Genomic DNA, 6,762 nt, shown 5'->3' with positions numbered 1-6,762 from the left:
AAAGACAAAGTCAAAGGTAGGATATAGGACTCTCAAGGATAAAGAGAGCCTTTCAGAAACAACTCACCCCTTCCACAAGCTCTCCCTTTCTCCTGGACAAAGGGGAATTCTGAACTGCAATTCCGGATGGAGCCATTCTCTGTGCTGGGGAGAAGCAGTGGTAGGTGTGGCAGGTTGTCTGGCAACTCCACCTGGTAGCAAGCTGTCATGGCCAGGTTACTGCTGTGCCTGACCACAGTCATAGAATCACAGAGTCATAGAACATCTTGAGTTGGAAGGGACCCACGAGGATCATCAAGTCCAATGCCTGGCCCTGCAAAGGACAGCCCCAAGAATCATACCATGTGCCCGAGACAATTGTCCAAATGCTTCTTAAACTCTGGCAGCTTTGGTGCTGTGACTAGTTCCCTGGGGAGCCTGTTCCAGTGCCCAGTCGCCCTCCCAATATCCAACCTAAGCCTCCCTTGACACAACTTCAGGCCATTCCCTCAGGTCCTGTCACTGGTAACCACAGAGAAGAGACCAGTGCCTGCCCCTCCACTTCCCCTTGTGAGGAAGCTGTAGACAGCAATGAGGTCTCCCTTCAGCCTTCTCTTCTCCAGGATGAACAAACCAAGCCACTCTTTGTATGGCTTCCCCTCTAGGCCCTTCACCATCTTTGTAGCCCTCATTTGGATGCTCTCTAATACCCTTCTTGTCCTCTCCTATCTAATATCCTTCGTATATTGTGGTGCCCAAAACCGCACACAATATTCAAGGTGAAGCTGCACCAGTGCAGAGTAGAGCATGACAACCACCTCCCTCAACCGGCTGGCGATGTTTGCCTGATGCCCTCTGGGACATGGTTGTCCCTGATGCCAGGGCAACACAGGCAACTTATATTCAATTTGCCATTGACCAGGACCCCCAGATCCCTTTCCATGGCACTGGTCTCCAGTCTCTCATTTCCCAGTCTGTACGTACATCTGGGCTTGCTCCACCTCAAGTCCAGAATCCAGCACTTGCCCTTGTTAAATATCATACGGTAGATGACTGCCCATCTCTCTCATTTGTTTAGGTCTCTCTGTCTTTGAGGGAGTCAACAGCTTCTCCCAACTTTTTGTCACCAGCAAACCTACTTACCTTCCAGTCCCGTGTCCAATTAGTTTATGAAGACAGCATTAGAAGGTGTTTCTTTCTTGACAGACATAGACCTTCCCAGGCACCTGCAGGGGACTTGTGCCCTTCCTTCCCCCTTCTAAAGCAGCCTGGATTAGCTGCCATGGCAGCATGTTCAAGTTGTTCTACCTAACTGCTGAAAGCAAACACACAATTCAGACTGGTAAACAATTACCTGGCAGGACTCTGTTATAATTACATGGCATGATCTGGTTCTGATAAGCCCTCCCCACCCTAAGTAGACATCCTCTCAGGTTCCTCCCCCATCTGGCCTTGGCTGGAGTCATGGCTTTGTTGAAGCACAAGTCAGTAAAGTCAGTATCATTTCCCCTGGGCATTTTCTACTCATGGTTGACATTCTGGTCACTTTACCTCCTCATTGGTAGCTTGCTAGTTAAACAGGGTATGGCTCTGCACAATATAAAATAACTCTAGGAACAAAAAGGGTTTTCCTTCCACACACTGGGACAGTAGGAAAAGTTGGCTTCTTTCTGTGGAATTGATCTCAGGCAAAGGGACAACAGCATGCCAGTTTTTCTACAGAGGAATGTTTAAAAGTAGGTTTGCACAGTGCACACATATGCTTCTTTCTTGTCCGGGCACTGCACTAGCTGAGAAAGACTTCTGGCCATGGCAAGGTTGGAGTGCTGTGTGGTTGGTGCTATCTTTTCCTGCCCATGCTTGGTCCTCTACCAAGGTGAGGCTGTTTTGGGCTATGTGTAAAGCCTGGTATACAGAGAGAGGCAGGCCTACTCTTCTCCTGTGCATGGTTATGGGTCAGGTAAGGTATGCTAGATCCCTCCACTTTGCCTAGCCATCTGATGGAGATGGAGGGTGGCCCTAAAGTGGGCTGGCTGCCCCTCAGTTTCAGGATGGAGCCTGAAGGACAGTACACCAGCACACTGAGGTGATCACGGGAGATATCTGTGGAGAAAATACTGAATGACAAAGTTTGGCAATAATTAGTGCATATATTGGCTATGGTTTGCTGGGGCCGAACTGTCTGCATACTGTAGGAGCAGGAACGCTGGGGGAGCTTGGTGTACCACTCTGTGGGAAGCATGAAATAAAGGATGGATCAGTATGGAGGTGTTGCATTTAAAACAATGCAGGTAATGGGAACTAAGCCAAAAGAATGACCAAAAGCTGGACTTTGCTTCAATAACTTGAAAATCCATATTACTTTTCATGCCCTGCATATGCTAATGAAGTAAAAACTTGTAGATACCAGACTCCATCTTTGTATCCTGGGACAGGCTCTTCTCTCATAGGGACACCCACTGGGTAAGACCTGAACACTTGGCTATACCTAGTGCTTCTTTGAGAAATTCAGAAAGCAAGCTTGTGTTTGCGATCAGACTTCTAGTGCTATACAGTCACCTTGCAATTTAATGTATTTGTCGCTGGCTGTATTATTTATATTTTATGTATTTATGCATGCTTCTGCAGACAGTGTATCACTAGCAATCCAGTAAGAATATTCTGCACATGGCTGTGAGAGTTATTGAATGTGACTGGACTTCTGGTCTGGCCATGAGAGTTCAAGCTTACAGCAATCGCACTATTTGTGAATCCATAGCTGTGGTAGTTCTTATTGAACTTGACTGGACTTAGAGTGCTGCATTGGCTCTGCATTTCTGCTGCATACTGTTGAATTGGCTATCATGCAGAAACTAAACCCAGCTGCCCCCAGCCCCTCTGATACCTGAAGACCACCTGGAATGCAAGGAGGTTTATTTTCTGTCTAAATCTCCTTCCTCTCAACACAAAAGTTAGCCTTACTCTTAATACAACAATATCTGATGCAGGAGAGTTTACTGAACTTTGCAATCTACAAACACAAGCTTTTATATTATGCAAAGACCTGTGGGATAGTTCATGGTGCTCCTTCCAAAGCATGGGATGGACACCATGATGGGCTTTGAGAAGGCCAGGGTACTGGACTGGGTCTGGCAAATGAAACATGCCTCTGTGAGCTGTTAAAACAGATAAAATGGGCATAGCCAAAGTAATAGTTTGTCTGATTTTAGAGCATATTAAATTGAAATTAAACTTCCGATATATAGTATTACAGGAACACATTCTGTTTCCTTTATGTCCCATTATAGCGGTGATTAAAATATTCAAAACTATACATTACACTGTCACAATAACGAACAAAGCTAAATGAATATAAATATCTGCAGTAAAATACAATGAAGTCCTGTGGTGGTAATGTTAGTCATTTTTGCATGAATAAATTGAAGTAGAGTATGAAATTCCATAACTCTGCTATGAAAGTCTCCAGCCAGCATGGACTGTCAAGTCTTTGCAGGACTAGTCTGTTGTAAATATTTATTGCTACTAATTTAATGTTTAGTTATAAAATAAACCTTTTATTCTTCTGGGTGATTTCCTATCTGCACTGTGTTCCATATTCAGTCTTTTCTGGAAATGAAAGTTTGAGATGTGATTCTGACAGGGTGAATTTTGGATGTAAAAATCAACAGAGAAACAGTTGCTCTAGTCTCTTACAACAACTGATTCAGCACTTGTGGCTGATTGCTGAGAATCTTTTGATGTTGAATTGTATTGGCCAGATTCATTGATTTTTTAAGACCAGAGAACAGTATCATTTGGTCTCAGCTCCTCATGGCACAGACACCATGTCAAAAGAATTGATTACTAAAATAAAAATGTCAGCAACCTATAATCATTATTCTCTTGATTACTAGACTAAGGAATCCTTTACTGTGCAAGTCTTCTCCAGTGCAAACATGTAGAGAGGATAAACAAGACGGCTCTTATTGTGATGGAGAAGTAAAAAGTACAGGGCAAGATATACTTTTCAAACCTTTGTCCAAAGTCTTTCAAAAGACTTTCTGAAACATATCCAAAGTCTTTCTGATTTAAAATGCAAATTCTGAACAGGTGTATAGATTTTCTAGTACTTTAATTACAAACATGAATTCAGATGTGCTAGCAACATTACTATACTGATGTATATTTGTAAAATTGGAGAACCATGTAGTTTGGAAGGGATCTCTAGACCTTGTCTGGAACAATGTCCTGCTGAAAGCAGGGCCAGATAGAGTGGATAACTGAGGGTAATCCCCTGCCTGTACAAATACTACCTTAGACCAGTGCACTGGAACTGGTATTCAGACGTTATCTGCCATGAACCTTGATCCTTTTTCTAAGTCACCTCTTGCAAGGTAAGCAAGTGCTGACTAAAAAAAGAATGGTTTAGGTCTGTTGACCTTTAGGATGCAATCTTCACATCTTTCTGACAGATTCCCAGTCCACGCTAAAATGGCATAAAGTAACTCTGATGCATTTCTAAATGTGCTGTTAATGGTACCTTTGGCATGAAGGAATCCTGAGATGCCCCAAAGGCAACTTTGTGTCTCTCTTTGCTATCCCTGCCGCAGGGACTTGTCGAGATTACTTTGGGGATGGAAGAAGAAACCAGGAGTGTCATTCACTCCACGATCAGTGGTTGGTTGCAAGATCTGTAGTTTTTCTGCTTGTATGGAAGAATTCTAGCTTGTGTTGGGGCTTGCTTTGACTTTAGGTAGCTTCTGGAAGAAGGGGAAGCCATTGGTTGCTGCCTCGCAGGGGGTGCCTGGAACAAAGCCAGAGAGTGTCCTTAGCCTAGTCATTTGTGCACCTTTACAACCCCTTTAATCCAGACTTAGTAGACTGAGGAATTCAACATGATAAATACTGCTGTGACAGTAGGTCATGGACAGAGCCCTGCTGCCAGGCTCTGGGGCTGCATGAAAAAATTCTTTGAACTTAAAAATACCCAGGTGCCTGCGTCCCAGGTGAAATGCTCTCTAAAGCAGCAACTAAGCATTTTGTATAGCCAGGAAGCTTTAAGTGTTCTTGGGTAAAAACCGTAAATTGGAGCAAAAAAGAGTCACATTTCTATATCATGGCTGAAAAGTCCTCATACAAAAAGAGTATGCACATTCTTCTAGAAATCTGGAGACAGTAGAAAATGTTTCTTCCTATTTACCTGGCAGATTATCAGGAGGAGATATTAAGTTCCTGGCCTAACCACTTTTTTGACACATAAAAGGACATTGTCCTACTTAGAGTTCAAATAAGATTACAGTTAAGTGTTTTGCTCTTTTCTGTGTACTTCTGTGCTGGCATCTTCAGCAGGTTATGCTTGAGCCAGTTTTTTTTTTTTGTCTTTTTTGAGGCATTCACTATTTCTATTTTTGAAAATAAAGTTGTGAAAACTATGTCAATGTCAAATACTGGGTAAAAACTGCTAGAGGTGATGGTATCGGAATGTGGTTTTACAAGCTTGTATAATTTTTGAAAGTGATTAAAAAACAAGAATAGAAATTCCTTTCATGATATGTTAATTCTTTAAAAAAGTAGGTTTTCTTTGTTCAGCATAGATCCTTGAAAGACTTCAGCAATCCCACTAGAAACCTGATTTTATTAGCATTTTAGAATAAATACTTGTGGAAAAATACTTTGAAATTTGTTGGAGAACTTTGGAACATAGCTTTACTTTACTCATCCATAGCAATGTCTGATCTTTTAAAATGAAATGAGAATTTTGCCCAAATTGACTAAATGACAGGGATCATGTCATGGTCATTTGCAAGCTGATGTCTGATGGTACTGTTAAAATAATTAGCTTTAAGTCATTACTCCTTTTTAATATATGGATTGATCCAGGAATTTAATAGTTCTTGTCCTAAGCCTTGGATTTGATAATCACAAGGTTTTGGTCTATGTTATGATCAGTGCAATGACTTTTTTCAGGGAAAAAAAACTTTCAGGAAAAAAAGAATTTTCAGGAAAATGGAGCTTTAATTTACTGGGAAAGCAGGTTTCTTCACATTGCATCACTTTGAGCTGACTTTCCCTAGTACCGCTTCTACAGTTTCTGCTGACTCTGACAACATATTAAAAGGCAAGAGCAGCAAGCAGTCACAGGACCCTCAAAGTATGGGGAGAAAATCTTCAGGGTTGAGCAGTTCTTCAGGATTGTATTTCTGTTACCTGGTCCATCAGTTTATTTCCAAAATGTACCTATATATATATAAAAACCCCCTAACTATTTTCAAAATATATTGGAAGTGACATCAACTCACTTAAAAATCTTAATTGTGGGGAGAAGAAAGAGATTTTGAACTAATTCACTTTAAAATCCCCATGACTACAATTTCAGCAATAGGAAATATCCCTACAAATGAATGCTTTGCCTTATCTCTGAATAATTGACAGTGTTACTTGTGCCACTATCAGAATGGCTTACTGATCAGAATTATGCACCATTGCTAGTGAGTTTTTGCAGCAATTCCCAGGCTGGCTGTGTCTAGATCTGGGTTTACACCTTTTAATATCAGGCCTGGACCTAATTCTTCAGTTTCAGGAAGTATGTACTGGGGGACTTTAATTAAAAAACAGAGAAGAGAGTTAAAAAGCTTGTGTTTCAAAGAAATAAATTAAAACTGAGTATCTGTATCAAGGTAGCACTCTCTTTGTATATGAACAGTCAAGGAATCTGAACGAGAGGAAATGGAGTGAAAACGCCCATTTAGATCACAGATTAAAAATAAACAGATAGTCTGAACTGAATTAAACTACTGACATTTA

This window comes from Manacus candei, unplaced genomic scaffold (assembly GCF_025592945.1).
Source record: "Manacus candei isolate 608988 ecotype Guabito, Panama unplaced genomic scaffold, ASM2559294v1 h1tg000067l, whole genome shotgun sequence".
In the NCBI taxonomy this organism is placed as follows: domain Eukaryota; kingdom Metazoa; phylum Chordata; class Aves; order Passeriformes; family Pipridae; genus Manacus; species Manacus candei.
Note: the sequence above shows the minus strand (reverse complement) of the source record.